At 45.8% G+C, this 16,962-nt stretch overlaps 10 non-coding genes and 1 pseudogene across 10 annotated transcripts; all 11 read left to right on the top strand.

Moving 5' to 3' along the window:
* Positions 1-281: 281 nt before the first annotated feature.
* Positions 282-445, top strand: LOC134986734 (U1 spliceosomal RNA). Its single transcript, XR_010192561.1, has one exon. It is a non-coding gene; the product is annotated as a U1 spliceosomal RNA (small nuclear RNA).
* A 956-nt stretch (positions 446-1,401) lies between these two features.
* On the top strand, positions 1,402-1,565 carry LOC134986725 (U1 spliceosomal RNA). The gene has a single exon (XR_010192552.1). It is a non-coding gene; the product is annotated as a U1 spliceosomal RNA (small nuclear RNA).
* A 152-nt stretch (positions 1,566-1,717) lies between these two features.
* Positions 1,718-1,880, top strand: LOC134986681 (U1 spliceosomal RNA). Its single transcript, XR_010192510.1, has one exon. It is a non-coding gene; the product is annotated as a U1 spliceosomal RNA (small nuclear RNA).
* Positions 1,881-2,554: 674 nt separating this feature from the next.
* On the top strand, positions 2,555-2,718 carry LOC134986741 (U1 spliceosomal RNA). Its single transcript, XR_010192568.1, has one exon. It is a non-coding gene; the product is annotated as a U1 spliceosomal RNA (small nuclear RNA).
* A 152-nt stretch (positions 2,719-2,870) lies between these two features.
* On the top strand, positions 2,871-3,033 carry LOC134986719 (U1 spliceosomal RNA). The gene has a single exon (XR_010192545.1). It is a non-coding gene; the product is annotated as a U1 spliceosomal RNA (small nuclear RNA).
* Positions 3,034-5,656: 2,623 nt separating this feature from the next.
* LOC134986742 (U1 spliceosomal RNA) lies at positions 5,657-5,820 on the top strand. Its single transcript, XR_010192569.1, has one exon. It is a non-coding gene; the product is annotated as a U1 spliceosomal RNA (small nuclear RNA).
* A 151-nt stretch (positions 5,821-5,971) lies between these two features.
* LOC134986708 (U1 spliceosomal RNA) lies at positions 5,972-6,113 on the top strand (annotated as a pseudogene).
* A 694-nt stretch (positions 6,114-6,807) lies between these two features.
* LOC134986754 (U1 spliceosomal RNA) lies at positions 6,808-6,971 on the top strand. Its single transcript, XR_010192580.1, has one exon. It is a non-coding gene; the product is annotated as a U1 spliceosomal RNA (small nuclear RNA).
* Positions 6,972-7,123: 152 nt separating this feature from the next.
* LOC134986707 (U1 spliceosomal RNA) lies at positions 7,124-7,286 on the top strand. The gene has a single exon (XR_010192536.1). It is a non-coding gene; the product is annotated as a U1 spliceosomal RNA (small nuclear RNA).
* A 671-nt stretch (positions 7,287-7,957) lies between these two features.
* Positions 7,958-8,121, top strand: LOC134986763 (U1 spliceosomal RNA). The gene has a single exon (XR_010192588.1). It is a non-coding gene; the product is annotated as a U1 spliceosomal RNA (small nuclear RNA).
* A 152-nt stretch (positions 8,122-8,273) lies between these two features.
* On the top strand, positions 8,274-8,436 carry LOC134986722 (U1 spliceosomal RNA). Its single transcript, XR_010192549.1, has one exon. It is a non-coding gene; the product is annotated as a U1 spliceosomal RNA (small nuclear RNA).
* The last annotated feature ends 8,526 nt before the right edge of the window (positions 8,437-16,962 follow it).

Here is a 16,962-nt window from a genome sequence, read left to right as displayed (position 1 = left end):
GCCAACTTTGGCCCACTGCTTGGATGACATCACCATATGCAAATCCATCTGCGGCAGGCCTTCCCCCAGGAATGCTTGCACTAGTTGTTGCATTTGGTTTGTTGTTTGGGGGTGCTTCAGTATTAGGCAGCCTTCTGCCCTCCCATGTTCATCTGAAAATATGTGTTCTCCCTGCAGTTGTTGTCCCCAGATGAGAGTTCCCTTGTGCTGCCTCAGTTGAATCTCCTTTACTTGACAGAGATGTGCCTGAGCAGCGGCCCTCCCCAGCCCTATCCCAAATCATACTTATTTTGCATAGGAGATACCATGGTCATGAAGATTGTTCTCCCAGGGTTAGGTGCATTCATTGCATTCTGGGTATGCTGACCCCTGTGATTTCCCCAAATGTGGGAAACTCGACTGCATTATTTGTGGTAGTGGGGGACTGTGTTTGTGCTTTCCTCTGGTCAGCTCTGGTAAAAGTCAGATTTCTTTGTCTCAGATCTTCCTCTAGCCTTGTTCTTCTTTCGAGAGTTCCCTTGTGCTGCCTCAGTTGGATCTCCTTCACTTGACAGGGGGCTGCTCGAGCAGCGACCCTCCCCAGCTCTAGCCCAACTCCTACTTAGTTGCTTCTCCCAGGGCAAGGCTCACCCATTGCACTCTGGGTGTGCTGTCCCTGCGATTTCCCCAAATGTGGGACACTTGACTGCATAATTTGTGTTTCACCTGGTCGGCTCTCGTATAATTCAGATCTCTTTGTCTCAGGTCTCTCTCCAGCCTAGTTTGCTGTCTGATCCACTTCTCTTTTCTTGAGCCGCTCCCTTCTATGCCCTTGTGCACTATCCTGACTTCTCCCGTCTGCTTACTTTGTGCCTTCCAACGCACAATGCAAACTACAGGTAGTGCTGCAGGGCCCATACCCTTTTACTTGCCTTACAGAGCAGCTCTGGAGCTGTTACAGTGCCCAGCTGCTGCAAGAAATCAGCTTAAATGCTTCAGGGGCTGGGGCATAGCCAACATGAGCCCCACACCGAAGGAGGGTGGAGGTGTTTAATGCAAACTAGGGGTCAGCCAAGCGCCGCAAAAGGCCGCCATGCCCTGCACGCCCCTTTTCTCTTTTGATATGCAGACAAGGGTTGAAGTCAACTTTGACCCACTGATTGGATGACATCACCATATGCAAATCCATCTGCGGCAGGCCTTCCCCCAGAAATGCTTGCACTAGTTGTTGCATTTGGTTTGTTGTTTGGGGGTGCTTCAGTATTAGGCAGCCTTCTGCCCTCCCATGTTCATCTGAAAATATGTGTTCTCCCTGCAGTTGTTGTCCCCAGATGAGAGTTCCCTTGTGCTGCCTCAGTTGAATCTCCTTTACTTGACAGAGATGTGCCTGAGCAGCGGCCCTCCCCAGCCCTATCCCAAATCATACTTATTTTGCATAGGAGATACCATGGTCATGAAGATTGTTCTCCCAGGGTTAGGTTCATTCATTGCATTCTGGGTATGCTGACCCCTGTGATTTCCCCAAATGTGGGAAACTCGACTGCATTATTTGTGGTAGTGGGGGACTGTGTTTGTGCTTTCCTCTGGTCAGCTCTGGTAAAAGTCAGATTTCTTTGTCTCAGATCTTCCTCTAGCCTTGTTCTTCTTTCGAGAGTTCCCTTGTGCTGCCTCAGTTGGATCTCCTTCACTTGACAGGGGGGTGCCCGAGCAGCGACCCTCCCCAGCTCTAGCCCAACTCCTACTTACCTGCCAGGTGAGATACTATGATCATGAAGTTGCTTCTCCCAGGGCAAGGCTCACCCATTGCACTCTGGGTGTGCTGCCCCTGCGATTTCCCCAAATGTGGGAAACTTGACTGCATAATTTGTGTTTCCTCTGGTCGGCTCTCATATAATTCAGATCTCTTTGTCTCAGGTCTCTCTCCAGCCTAGTTTGCTGTCTGTTTCCACTTCTTTTTTCTTGAGCCCCTCCCTTCTATACCCTTGTGCACTATCCTGACTTCTCCTCCCGTCTGCTTACTTTGTGCCTTCCAACGCACAATGCAAACTACAGGTAGTGCTGCAGGGCCCACACCCTATTACTTGCCTTACAGAGCAGCTCTGGAGCTGTTACAGTGCCCAGCTGCTGCAAGAAATCAGCTTGAATGCTTCAGGGGCTGGGGCATAGCCATCATGAGCCCCACACCGAAGGAGGGTGGAGGTGTTTAATGCGAACTAGGGGTCATCCAAGCACCGCAAAAGGCCGCCATGCCCTGCATGCCAATTTTCTCTTTTCATATGCAGACGAGGGTTGAAGCCAACTTTGACCCACTGCTTGGATGACATCACCATATGCAAATCCATCTGCTGCAGGCCTTCCCCCAGGAATGCTTGCACTAGTTGTTGCATTTGGTTTGTTGTTTGGGGTTGCTTCAGTATTAGGCAGCCTTCTGCCCTCCCATGTTCATCTGAAAATATGTGTACCTCCTGCAGTTGTTGTCCCCAGATGAGAGTTCCCTTGTGCTGCCTCAGTTGAATCTCCTTTACTTGACAGAGAAGTGCCTGAGCAGCGGTCCTCCCCAGCCCTATCCCAAATCATACTTATTTTGCATAGGAGATACCATGGTCATGAAGATTGTTCTCCCAGGGTGAGGTTCATTCATTGCATTCTGGGTATGCTGACCCCTGTGATTTCCCCAAATGTGGTAAACTTGACAGCATTATTTGTGGTAGTGGGGGACTGTGTTTGTGCTTTCCTCTGGTCAGCTCTGGTAAAAGTCAGATTTCTTTGTCTCAGATCTTCCTCTAGCCTTGTTCTTCTTTCGAGAGTTCCCTTGTGCTGCCTCAGTTGGATCTCCTTCACTTGACAGGGGGGTGCCCGAGCAGCGACCCTCCCCAGCTCTAGCCCAACTCCTTCTTACCTGCTAGGTAAGATACTATGATCATGAAGGTGCTTCTCCCAGGGCAAGGCTCACCAATTGCACTCTGGGTGTGCTGCTCCTGCGATTTCCCCAAATGTGGGAAACTTGACTGCATAATTTGTGTTTCCCCTGGTTGGCTCTCGTATAATTCAGATCTCTTTGTCTCATGTCTCTCTCCAGCCTAGTTTGCTGTCTGTTTACACTTCTCTTTTCTTGAGCCACTCCCTTCTATGCCCTTGCGCACTATCTTGACTTCTCCCGTCTGCTTACTTTGTGCCTTCCAACGCACAATGCGAACTACAGGTAGTGCTGCAGGGCCCACACCCTTTTAGTTGCCTTACAGAGCAGCTCTGGAGCTATTACAGTGCCCAGCTGCTGCAAGTAATCAGCTTGAATGCTTCAGGGGCTGGGGCATAGCCAACATGAGCCCCACACCGAAGTAGGGTGGAGGTGTTTAATGCGAACTAGGGGTCATCCAAGCGCCGCAAAAGGCCGCCATGCCCTGCACGCCCCTTTTCTCTTTTCATATGCAGACGAGGGTTGAAGCCAACTTTGACCCACTGCTTGGATGACATCACCATATGCAAATCCATCTGCTGCAGGCCTTCCCCCAGGAATGCTTGTACTAGTTGTTGCATTTGGTTTGTTGTTTGGGGGTGCTTCAGTATTAGGCAGCCTTCTGCCCTCCCATGTTCATCTGAAAATATGTGTTCTCCCTGCAGTTGTTGTCCCCAGATGAGAGTTCCCTTGTGCTGCCTCAGTTGAATCTCCTTTACTTGACAAGGGAGGCATTTTGGATTTTTTCTTTGGGTACCCTTACACCTGATGGTCTGAATGAGAGCATCGAACAGAACAACATTGGCAGTCTCTGAAGATTTTATCTATTGATTTACCTAATATATTATTTATTGAATATCCATTTATTGTATGTTTAATAAATAAACAAAATTATTAGAAGTAGCTATTTTGGAAACAGCTTTCCTCTTAGGATGAAACTGTATAACCCTGTTGTGTGTATTTCTTTAAAGTTCCTTAGTAAAATCCACTAGTAATGATGAACATCAGATTTCTTCCTCCATCCTCTTTTTACACTTTCTCTTGGTTCTATATATATATTTTTTTTTCTATTTTTATTATTTTCCCCTCCTTCTCCCAAAAGGCCCCCCTCCCTCCCCCCCCTCCCTGTTTTAAATTTTAAAATCTTTAAATATTTAAATCTTCGAATCCTTAAATTGTCTGTTTAATATTTATTTTTTCTTCAATTCTTTTTGTTGTTTAAACAGCAATGTAATTATTCCAGGGGTTAAAATAATGAAATATAGAAATAATATTAACAAAAATTAAAGGTAAAAATGAATTGATAGAATGATCCCATTAAAAGTAAATAAATAATATTGATGTTAAGCTGAGCGGGTTGGATTCGAACATGGGACTAGCTGCATAGAATGCAGGTGATGTTTCCCCTGCGCCACAAGAACTGCTTTAGTAGTGGCCTGGATTTATGTTACCCTAAAAGGTTTTATATAAGTAAATGGGGATCCTTAGTGCTGAGTCTCTGAATTATGTATATGTGATTATAGATATGAGGTATTGATTGAAAGATTATAGGTTAATCTGTATATAGATTATATATTTTCTGTTATTTTTTAAACCACCTTGTTGCTTATTTTATTATTATTTTTAATCACCATGTTGCTTATTTTTATATTATGAAATGCCTTTATATGTGCAAATGCAATTAGAAAGTTGTTCCATATGTGAGTCATTACATGTATGCATCCAATTAGTACATGTATGTATCCAATCAACTAATTAGTAATACTATTGGTCCGGTGCATTTTAAAAAGAGCCTGCTAGGCTGCTGATGTATCCTCTGACGAAACCGCTCTTGGATAACAGCGGAGAAACGCGTAAGGAAGGTGATTACCGGACACTCTGATTGCTGAGATATAAGCCCGTTCATGAACGAGCTACATCACGGCGGACGTCTGATGTAAAGACAGCGGTGAAGGGGAAAAAGCAATTTGAGACCGAGCAAAAGGAGGTCTCTACCCACGGCAGGAAGAAATATCCCGACCGCGAGTGCCAATAAGATCCAGCCACGGTTAACGGGGGTCGTAGCATACCGCTGTGTTTCACCAACCATCACAGCGCTCTCCCCCTGTTTTCTTTCATTACTCACGTGAGTTACATATGAACTTTAACTGCAGTAAATAAGAGGCGTTGGTTACAACTGTTGCTGTTCATCCACAAGAAGGAATTTAATGTATCAATTACAATTGGAAAGTAACGATTAAATTACAACAGCTGTATCCAGGAGGATTTTTTGGACACTTTAATAAACATTCCGTTGTCATCAAGGGCAATATGAAATAGATCCTGATTACATTTAGATATGGATAGTGGTGCCTATATATGTTGACTCCATTGTATTTTATTGAATGTGGGTTTCTTCTGTCTATATATATTTTTTAAAAATAAAGAGCTTGTATATTTTATTTTTTGCGCTCCCTTGATAACAAGTGTGATTATCTTTAAAATTTGGTTTATTATTAGTAGAACAGTACTACCTATGGGAGCACCATTTTATAATATATGGTGAAAATTAATAGATGTATAAAGATTAAATAAGCAACAAATTGGTGAAATAGATAAGTTTTGATAGGAGCACTGGGTTCTATATATATATTGACATTTGGCTATATATATGTATAGACTTTATAAATTCTTGACAGAGATGTGCCTGAGCAGCGGCCCTCCCCAGCCCTATCCCAAATCATACTTATTTTGCATAGGAGATACCATGGTCATGAAGATTGTTCTCCCAGGGTGAGGTTCATTCATTGCATTCTGGGTTTGCTGACCCCTGTGATTTCCACAAATGTGGGAAACTCGACTGCATTATTTGTGGTAGTGGGGGACTGTGTTTGTTCTTTCCTCTGGTCAGCTCTGGTAAAAGTCAGATTTATTTGTCTTAGATCTTCCTCTAGCCTTGTTCTTCTATCGAGAGTTTCCTTGTGCTGCCTCAGTTGGATCTACTTCACTTGACAGGGGGGTGCCCGAGCAGCGACCCTCCCCAGCTCTAGCCCAACTCCACTTACCTGCCAGGTGAGATACTATGATCATGAAGTTGCTTCTCCCAGGACAAGGATCACCCATTGCACTCTGGGTGTGCTGCTCCTGCGATTTTCCCAAATGTGGGAAACTTGACTGCATAATTTGTGTTTCCCCTGGTCAGCTCTCATATAATTCAGATCTCTTTGTCTCAGGTCTCTCTCCAGCCTAGTTTGCTGTCTGTTTCCACTTCTTTTTTCTTGAGCCCCTCCCTTCTATACCCTAGTGCACTATCCTGACTTCTCCTCCCGTCTGCTTACTTAGTGCCTTACAATGCACAATGCAAACTACAGGTAGTGCTGCAGGGCCCACACCCTTTTACTTGCCTTACAGAGCAGCTCTGGAGCTGTTACAGTACCCAGCTGCTGCAAGAAATCATCTTGAATGCTTCAGGGGCTGGGGCATAGCCAACATGAGCCCCACACCGAAGGAGGGTGGAGGTGTTTAATGCGAACTAGGGGTCATCCAAGCGCCGCAAAAGGCCGCCATGCCCTGCACGCCCCTCTTCTCTATTCATATGCAGATGAGGGTTGAAGCCAACTTTGACCCACTGCTTGGATGACATCACCATATGCAAATCCATCTGCTGCAGGCCTTCCCCCAGGAATGCTTGCACTAGTTGTTGCATTTAGTTTGTTGTTTGGGGGTGCTTCAGTATTAGGCAGCCTCTGCCCTCCCATGTTCATCTGAAAATATGTGTTCTCCCTGCAGTTGTTGTCCCCAGATGAGAGTTCCCTTGTGCTGCCTCAGTTGAATCTCCTTTACTTGACAGAGATGTGCCTGAGCAGCGGCCCTCCCGAGCTCTATCCCAAATCATACTTATTTTGCATAGGAGATACCATGGTCATGAAGATTGTTTTCCCAGGGTGAGGTTCATTCATTGCATTCTGGGTATGCTGACCCCTGTGATTTCCCCAAATGTGGGAAACTGGACTGCATTATTTGTGGTAGTGAGGGACTGTGTTTGTGCTTTCCTCTGGTCAGCTCTGGTAAAAGTCAGATTTCTTTGTCTCAGATCTTCCTCTAGCCTTGTTCTTCTTTCAAGAGTTCCCTTGTGCTGCCTCAGTTTGATTTCCTTCACTTGACAGGGGGGTGCCCGAGCAGCGACCCTCCCCAGCTCTAGCCCAGCTCCTACTTACCTGCCAGGTGAGATACTATGATCATGAAGGTGCTTCTCCCAGGGCAAGGCTCACCCATTGCACTCTGGGTGTGCTACTCCTGCGGTTTCCCCAAATGTTGGACACTTGACTGCATAATTTGTGTTTCACCTGGTCGGCTCTCGTATAATTCAGATCTCTTTGTCTCAGGTCACTCTCCAGCCTAATTTGCAGTCTGTTTCCACTTCTCTTTTCTTGAGTTGCTCCCTTCTATGCCCTTGCGCACTATCCTGACTTCTCCCGTCTGCTTACTTTGTGCCTTCCAACGCACAATGCAAACTACAGGTAGTGCTGCAGGGCCCACACCCTTTTACTTGCCTTACAGAGCAGCTCTGGAGCTGTTACAGTGCCCAGCTGCTGCAAGAAATCAGCTTGAATGCTTCAGGGGCTGGGGCATAGCCATCATGAGCCCCACACCGAAGGAGGGTGGAGGTGTTTAATGCGAACTAGGGGTCATCCAAGCACCGCAAAAGGCCGCCATGCCCTGCATGCCAATTTTCTCTTTTCATATGCAGACGAGGGTTGAAGCCAACTTTGACCCACTGCTTGGATGACATCACCATATGCAAATCCATCTGCTGCAGGCCTTCCCCCAGGAATGCTTGCACTAGTTGTTGCATTTGGTTTGTTGTTTGGGGGTGCTTCAGTATTAGGCAGCCTTCTGCCCTCCCATGTTCATCTGAAAATATGTGTACCTCCTGCAGTTGTTGTCCCCAGATGAGAGTTCCCTTGTGCTGCCTCAGTTGAATCTCCTTTACTTGACAGAGATGTGCCTGAGCAGCGGCCCTCCCCAGCCCTATCCCAAATCATACTTATTTTGCATAGGAGATACCATGGTCATGAAGATTGTTCTCCCAGGGTGAGGTTCATTCATTGCATTCTGGGTATGCTGACCCCTGTTATTTCCCCAAATGTTGTAAACTTGACAGCATTATTTGTGGTAGTGGGGGACTGTGTTTGTGCTTTCCTCTGGTCAGCTCTGGTAAAAGTCAGATTTCTTTGTCTCAGATCTTCCTCTAGCCTTGTTCTTCTTTCGAGAGTTCCCTTGTGCTGCCTCAGTTGGATCACCTTCACTTGACAGGGGGGTGCCCGAGCAGCGACCCTCCCCAGCTCTAGCCCAACTCCTTCTTACCTGCTAGGTAAGATACTATGATCATGAATGTGCTTCTCCCAGGGCAAGGCTCACCAATTGCACTCTGGGTGTGCTGCTCCTGCGATTCCCCCAAATGTGGGAAACTTGACTGCATAATTTGTGTTTCCCCTGGTCGGCTCTCGTATAATTCAGATCTCTTTGTCTCATGTCTCTCTCCAGCCTAGTTTGCTGTCTGTTTACACTTCTTTTTTCTTGAGCCGCTCCCTTCTATGCCCTTGCGCACTATCCTGACTTCTCTCGTCTGCTTAATTTGTGCCTTCCAGCGCACAATGCGAACTACAGGTAGTGCTGCAGGGCCCAAGCCCTTTTACTTGCCTTACAGAGCAGCTCTGGAGCTGTTACAGTGCCTAGCTGCTGCAAGAAATCAGCTTGAATTCTTCAGGGGCTGGGGCATAGCCAACATGAGCCCCACACCGAAGGAGGGTGGAGGTGTTTAATGCGAACTAGGGGTCATCCAATTGCCGCAAAAGGCCGCCATGCCCTGCACGCCCAGGGGTACAAGCTGGAATTCGAGATGTCTCCCCCCAGCCGTTTCCTAAAATATGCCTTGCTGACAACTCCCTCAGGCAGGGAGGCTGTGCTAGAGGCAATTAATAAGCGGTATTCCCAGCAGGTAATACTCAAGGTGCCCCTACTTCAATAAGGACGGGGTTACTATTCCACACGGGTTGGGGTACCGAAACCGCATGGTTCGGTGTGACCCATTTTATATTTAAAATCCTTGAACAAAAAAATTCAAGTTCAAGATGGAATCGCTCAGGGCGGTTATTCCAAGCCTGGACGAGGGGGATTACATGGTATCCTGGGACATCAAGGATGCTTACCTGCATGTCCCCATTTACCATCCTCGCCAGGAGTACCTCAGATTTGTGGTACAGGATTACCATTACCAAGTCCAGACACTGCCGTTTGGACTGTACATTGCACCGAGGGTGTTTTATTAAGGTAATGGCCGAAATGTTGATACTCCTTCAAAAAAAAGGGAGTTGTAATTATCCCGTACTTGGACAATCTCGTTATAAGGGCGAGGTCCAAGGAGCAGTTGGTAGTCGGGGTAGCACTATTTTGGAAAGTGCTACAACAGCATGGTTGGATTCTAAACAGTCCAAAGTCACAGCTGGTTCCTATGACACGTCTACTGTTCCTGGGGATGGTTCTGGACATAAACCAGAAATAGTGTTTCTCCCGGAGGAGAAAGCCAAGGAGTTGTCATCTCTAGTCAGAGACCTCCTGAAGCCAAAATAGGTAGCGGTGCATCATTGCACGCGAGTCCTGGGAAAAATGGTAGCTTCCTACGAAGCAATCCCATTAGGCAGGTTCCATACAAGAACTTTTCAGAGGGACCTGTTGGACAAGTGGTCCGGATCGCATCTTCCGATGCATAGGCTGATAACCCTGTCTCCAAGGACCAGGGTATCTCTACTGTGGTGGCTGCAGAGTGCCCATCTTCAAGAGGGCCGCAGGTTCGGCATACAGGACTAGGTCCTAGTGACCATGGATTCCAGCCTTTGAGGCTGGGAGGCAGTCACACAGGGAAGAAATTTCCAGGGACTTTGGTCAAGTCAGGTTATTTCCCTACACATAAATATTCTGGACCTGAGGGCCATTTACAATGCCCTGAGGCCGGCAAGTCCTCTGCTTCAAAACCAGCCGGTACTGATCCAATCAGACAACATCACGGCAGTCGCCCATGTAAACCAACAGGGCGGCACAAGAAGCAGGATGGCGATGGCAGAAGCCACAAGGATTCTCCGATAGGCGGAAAATCATGTGTTAGCACTGTCAGCAGTGTTCATTCCCGGAGTGGACAACTGGGAAGCAGATCTTCTCAACAGACACGACCTCCACCCGGGAGAATGGGGACTTCCTCCAGAAGTCTTCCAATAGGATTGTACACCATTGGGAAAGGCCACAGGTGGACATGATGGCGTCCCGCCTCAACAAAAAGCTATAAAAGATATTGCACCGGGTCAAGGGACCCTCAGGCGATAGCTATGGACGCTCTGGTAACACCGTGGGTGTACCAGTCGGTTTATGTGTTCTCCCCTCTGCCTCTCATACCAAAGGTACTGAGAATAATAAGAAGGCGAGGAGTAAGAACGATACTCGTGGATGGCCAAGAAGAGCTTGGTACCCAGAACTTCAAGAATTTATATCGGAGGACCCATGGCCTCTGCCACTCAGACAGGACCTGCGGCAGCAGGGGCCCTGTCTGTTCCAAGACTTACCGCGGCTGCGTTTGTCGGCATGGCGGTTGAACGCCGGATCCTGAAGGAAAAGGGCATTCCGGAGGAAGTCATTCCTACGCTTACTAAAGCCAGGAAAGAGGTTACAGCAACTCATTATCACCGCATATGGCGAAAATATGTTGCATGGTGTGAGGCCGAAAGGGCCCCAACAGAGGAATTTCAACTAGGTCGATTTCTGCATTTCCTGCAAGCAGGAGTGACTATGGGCCTTAAATTGGGTTCCATTAAGGTACAGATCTCGGCTCTGTCGATTTTCTTTCAAAAAGAACTAGCTTCAGTACCTGAAGTTCAGACATTTATAAAAGGAGTGCTGCAGAGTCAGCCCCCGTTTGTGCCTCCTGTGGCACCTTGGGATCTCAACGTGGTGTTGAGTTTCTTAAAATCACATTGGTTTAAACCACTAAAAACCGTGGATCTGAAATATCTCACGTGGAAGGTGGTTATGTTATTGGCCTTGGCTTCTGCCAGGCGAGTATCAAAGTTGGCGGCTTTGTCTTGTAAAAGCCCTTATTTGATTTTCCATATGGATAGGGCAGAATTGAGGACTCGTCCCCAGTTTCTCCCAAAGGTGGTGTCAGCGTTTCACCTGAACCAGCCTATTGTGGTGCCTAGGCTACTAGGGACTTGGAGGACTCCAAGTTGCTAGACGTTGTCAGGGCACTGAAAATATATGTTTCCAGAATGGCTAGAGTCAGAAAATCTGACTCGCTGTTTATCCTATATGCACCTAACAAGCTGGGTGCTCCTGCTTCTAAGCAGACTATTGCTCGTTGGATTTGTAGTACAATTCAGCTTGCACATACTGTGGCAGGCCTGCCACAGCCAAAATCTGTCAATGCCCATTCCACAAGGAAGGTGGGCTCATCTTGGGCGGCTGCCCGAGGGGTCTCGGCTTTACAACTTTGCCAAGCAGCTACTTGGTCAGGGGCAAACACGTTTGCAAAATTCTACAAATTTGATACCCTGGCTGAGGAGGACCTGGAGTTCTCTCATTCAGTGCTGCAGAGTCATCCGCACTCTCCCGCCCGTTTGGGAGCTTTGGTATAATCCCCATGGTCCTTACGGAGTTCCCAGCATCCACTAGGACGTTAGAGAAAATAAGAATTTACTCACCGGTAATTCTATTTCTCGTAGTCCGTAGTGGATGCTGGGCGCCCATCCCAAGTGCGGTTTATCTGCAATACTTGTACATAGTTATTGTTAACTAAATCGGGTTATTGTTGAGCCATCTGTTGAGAGGCTCTATTGTTTCATACTGTTAACTGTGTTTCATATCACGAGTTGTACGGTGTGATTGGTGTGGCTGGTATGAGTCTTACCCGGGATTCAAAATCCTTCCTTATTGTGTACGCTCGTCCGGGCACAGTACCTAACTGAGGCTTGGAGGAGGGTCATAGTGGGAGGAGCCAGTGCACACCAGGTAGTCTAAGATCTTTCTAGAGTGCCCAGCCTCCTTCGGAGCCCGCTATTCCCCATGGTCCTTACGGAGTTCCCAGCATCCACTACGGACTACGAGAAATAGAATTACCGGTGAGTAAATTCTTATTATAGTAGTGTATACACTAGAGGTCTTTCCGAACCCCCTAATCCTAACATTGTAATTTGCTTTAGGGCGCACCTCCAATTAGTCTAGTGTTTCGTATTTTCACATTAAATACTTTCTTGCATTGGTTGGTTAAAGATTAGATCGTATATTTTTCTAGATATAGCTGTGCATAGTCTACAAGGCTACATGCTTCTCCCCTAACTAGAGATGTGCAGCGGGCATTTTTCGTGTTTCATGTTTTGGTTTTGGTTTCGGATCCACAGTTGTGTTTTGGATACGGACGCGTTTTGGCAAAACCACCCTTTTGGGTTTTGGATTCGGGTGATTTTTTTTTAAAACCTCAAACAGCTAAAATCATAGAATTTCGGGGTAATTTTGATCCTATAGTATTAAGCTCAATAACCATAATTTCTACTCCTTTCCAGTCTATTCTGAACACCTCACACCTCTCAATATTATTTTTAGTCCTAAAATTTGCACCAAGGTCCCTGGATGACTAAGCTAAGCGACCCAAGTGGGCAGCACAAACACCTGGCCCATCTAGGAGTGGCACTGCAGTGTCAGACAGGATGGCACTTAAAAAAATAGCCCCAAACAGCACATGATGCAAAGATAAATAAAAAAAGAGGCGCAAGATGAAATTGTAGTGTGTCTCTCCTGCTCAGTGTCAGTTCTCAGTAGTATCCTCATCAGTGCTCAGTATCACTGCTCATTGTCTTGTGCTGCATTGTGGTGCTCAGTATACTAGAGTACATTACTAATAGTCCAGTGCTGCATCTTGCTGCTCAGTGTCAGTTCTAGTATCCTCATCAGTGCTCAGTATCACTGCTCATTGTTTTGTGCTGCATTGTGGTGCTCAGTATACTACAGAACATTACTAATAGTCCAGTGCTGCATCTGGCTGCTCAGTGTCAGTTCTAGTAATCTCATCAGTGCTCCGTATCACTGCTCATTGTCTTGTGGTGCTCAGTATACTACAGTACATTACTAATACTCCAGTGTCTTGTGCCGCATATGGCTGCTGTAGGGTGCTGTGGTAGTGTCCTGTCACTGTGCATATGTCATCATTCCAGTCACAGTGACATACCCTCCAACTGTACCTTTTTAATAGGTACAGTACCTTTTTTTCATGGTCTGTACCTATTTTTGGCTCTCCAAACTTCCATTGAAAGTATAGGAAAAGGGGCGTGACCACGCCCCCTTTACCCATGACCACGCCCCTTTTTCTAATTTGTACCAATTTTTGTGTGTAAAATGTTGGAGGGTATGCAGTGATATCTGGTATCTATCTAGTGGTATCTAATTCCAGACATTACCACCGTCTAATTCCAGATATATTACTGGCATATAATTCCACACATTAAAAAATGGAGAACAAAAAGGTGGAGGGTAAAATAGGGAAAGATCAAGATCCACTTCCACCTAGTGCTGAAGCTGCTGCCACTAGTCAAGGCAGAGACAATTCAATGCCATCAACATTATGTAATGATTATACGATACATTATATATCATATCATTGTATGGTTGTAAAATACAACTTAAAAACTTTAATCAATTAATACATAAAGTAGCTTTTATGTAACCTTTTTAAACCTATTAGCATAGACCGAATCTCATCGTGTGTATAGGCCTTTAGTTCAACAACAGCATGGGACCAGTTAGTGTGTTTTGACCACTGCACAGCACCTGGTGTTATATAGTAAGCACCACTATGGCATAGTATACAGCATTATGGGCCTGATATGAGTGTGACCAGCGGTGATGTGGAATGCAGTAGGAGGTGCTGTTTAGTAAGCACCACTTCTATATTCACCATGCAGTATATTGTGTGAATATAGAAGTGTTGGCTGTGTTATATATTAGAGTAATTATTGCAGCTCCCAGCTAAAATTGCAACAATGTAATTTAGTGACAAGCTGCAGAGATTAACCCTTTCTGTGGCTGCTGCACAACCTCTATTCATATCGCTGAATTCAATTAGGGAGATGTTCTCACCCCGCGAGCAAGCGCAGGTATATGCCACACTTATGGTAACATTGGATTTACAGATATTTTCTTGCAGGGGTGTTTCTAAACAATTTGGCTTCAAATGCGTGCCCCCCGCCACCATTGGCATTAAAAATTGTGCCCCTCCCCCATATATATATATATATATATATATATATATATATATATAAAAAAAACTATATTTGCGTGAGCGCTCCGGACGGGATGGGGGGGCGTGACCTCGCAAAAATGGGTATGGTCTCCATAAAATGGGCGTAGCCTTGCAGGCAAAGACTACCTTACACCCCAGTTCTTGACCCTGCACCAACTGACCTCGGCCACCACAGGGAAAAAAGTACAGTAATTTCCACCATGTTAAGCCCCACACATTAATGCCCTTTGGAACATATTATGTCACTCACCACAATATCTGTGATACACTATGCCCTACAGTAAAGCTTCTAATTACTTTTACAAAAACTGCTCAATGCCAAGAGTTTCACGTGCTGGGTGTCATGCTCATTGCCAGGGGTTTCACTCTCTGGGTGTCATGCTCATTGCCAGGGGGAACGCAGTAGGAGGTGTTATATAGTAAGCACCACTATGGCATAGTATATAGCATTATATATATTGTGAGCACTGGTGATGTTGAGTGCAGTAGAGCTGCTGCTGGGTAATTACAATTGACTACAACCACCAATATATTCTGCTGCACTATATATATGCAAAGCTAATTCTGCTGGGTAATTACAACTGACTACAACCACCAATATATTCTGCTGCACTATATATTTGCAAAGCTAATTCTGCTGGGTAATTACAATTGACTACAACCACCAATATATTCTGCTGCACTATATCTATATATGCAAAGCTAATTCTGCTGAGTAATTACAATTGACTACAACCACCAATATATTCTGCTGCACTATATCTATATATGCGAAGCTAATTCTGCTGGGTAATGCAAATTGAAACATTATTGCATAGTATGTGATTTTGAAGTACTTTTTTAAAGTTTTGAATGATATAGACCCAGTTTAATCTTTGTGGAATGCCTGGTTGTTGTTTTTAAGGTAATTTATTGCCTGGCATTTGAGGGGGTGGGGTGTGGTTACAGATTTCAATTATTGGTTTCACTTGTAATAGTCTTCTACTTAAGTCCAATGGTGTAGGCTGTGCAAAGCCATTTGGCTGTGCATTTATTGATCTAAGCGTGCATTTTTATCAAAGCGTGATAAAATTGACACATAACAGCAGTGTTCAATCAGCGTTCAATCGAAGTGAAAAAGAAGGAAAACAGAAGCACACCAATCTAACAAAACAAAGAAAACTGAAGAACTAATAACAAATGTGAGTCACTTACTCCTCAGATCACTCACCTCCTGATTGTTGCATCTGATTACATAGCACAGAACTACCTTACCCATGGTTTATGAAATGTCCAAACATTTCATAAACCATCCATTTCACCTACAAATGCCTGTATCTGTATTATTGTAATTTTGTTTTTTAAGCACAGCTGCACCAATGCAATTTTACCTGCAAACACTTAAAACATCTAACATAATTACCATTGCTTCTTAAACCTCTCACAATCCTTTCATTTCTTACACTCCAAATACTTTTCTGCACCCACTTTATCTACGCTTTTGACTCATTTCATACTAAATCTACACCCCTTGAGCCTACACTGCTTTTCTCACCTGCATTTCTGCAATTCTTCTGCTCGGATTGCCTTACAGTCTCCTCTCCTACTTCCACTTTCCCTCAACCTATTTACCTACTTAACACTATGTCAAGGTTTTCTTATACTCCCCACATCACTCAGTGTCTACCTAATAATGTATCTTTAGCCTTCCCCCCTAGTCTCCTCCACCTCCTCCTCTCTCCCCTCCTCTGTCTCCCCTCCATCCCTCTGTTTCCTTCCCCCACCTTTCCTGTTACCCCACTTTCATTCACCTCTGCCCCATGGTCCTGCTACCCCACAACTCAGCCCTGCTCCCTCTCTCCCTTCCCTGTCACCTCCCCACACCCCCATCCACATCACACTGACCTCCCTCCCTGCCCACCTCCTGCAGTTTCCCCTCCTAGCTCCGGCACCCGTACCATCACTACTCTCTCATCATCCCTGCCCTCAAACTTAATCCCACCTCATCGCTACAGCAACCCTGAAAATCTAATTCACATCTCTCCCACAAACTCATACCCCCTATCCTGTGCCCTCTGGAATGCCAGATCTGTTTATAACAAACTGGTCCCTACTCATGACCTTTTCATTTCCCACTCCCTACACCTACTAGCCATTACTGAAACTTGGATTACGCCCTCTGACACTACTTCTGCTGCTGCTCTCTCTGCTGGGGGCCTTACATTCACACACACACCCCGACCTGGGGGTCGCCATGGGGGTGGTGTTGGGGTCCTTTTACCTTCTAGTTACTCCTACCAACTCATACCACCAGAACCATCCCTTATATTCTCTACATTTGAGGTCCACGCCATATGCCTCTTCCAACCAGTCCATCTTAGAGTAGCTGTCATTTACCGCCCCCCTGGCACTGCTTCCAAATTAATCGACAACTTTGCTTCCTGGCTTCCTCACTTCCTCTCTTCTGACATTCCCACCATTATCCTAGGCGATTTCAACATCCCTATTGACATCCCCACACAATCCCCTGCCTCTAAACTCCTTAACCTCACCTCTTCACTTGGTCTCTCCCAGTGGACCTCCTCACCCTCCCATGTGAATGGGAGCTCACTGGATCTGGTCTTCACTCACCGCTGTGATATTTCTGATTTTTCCAACTCCCCATTTCCCCTCTCTGACCACCACCTGCTCTCCTTCAACCTATCTCTCTCGACTTCCCCATCTCTAC

The sequence above is a fragment of the Pseudophryne corroboree genome, assembly GCF_028390025.1.
Source record: "Pseudophryne corroboree isolate aPseCor3 chromosome 7 unlocalized genomic scaffold, aPseCor3.hap2 SUPER_7_unloc_5, whole genome shotgun sequence".
NCBI lineage: Eukaryota > Metazoa > Chordata > Amphibia > Anura > Myobatrachidae > Pseudophryne > Pseudophryne corroboree.
Note: the sequence above shows the minus strand (reverse complement) of the source record. Positions and strands in the feature narration are given on the sequence as shown.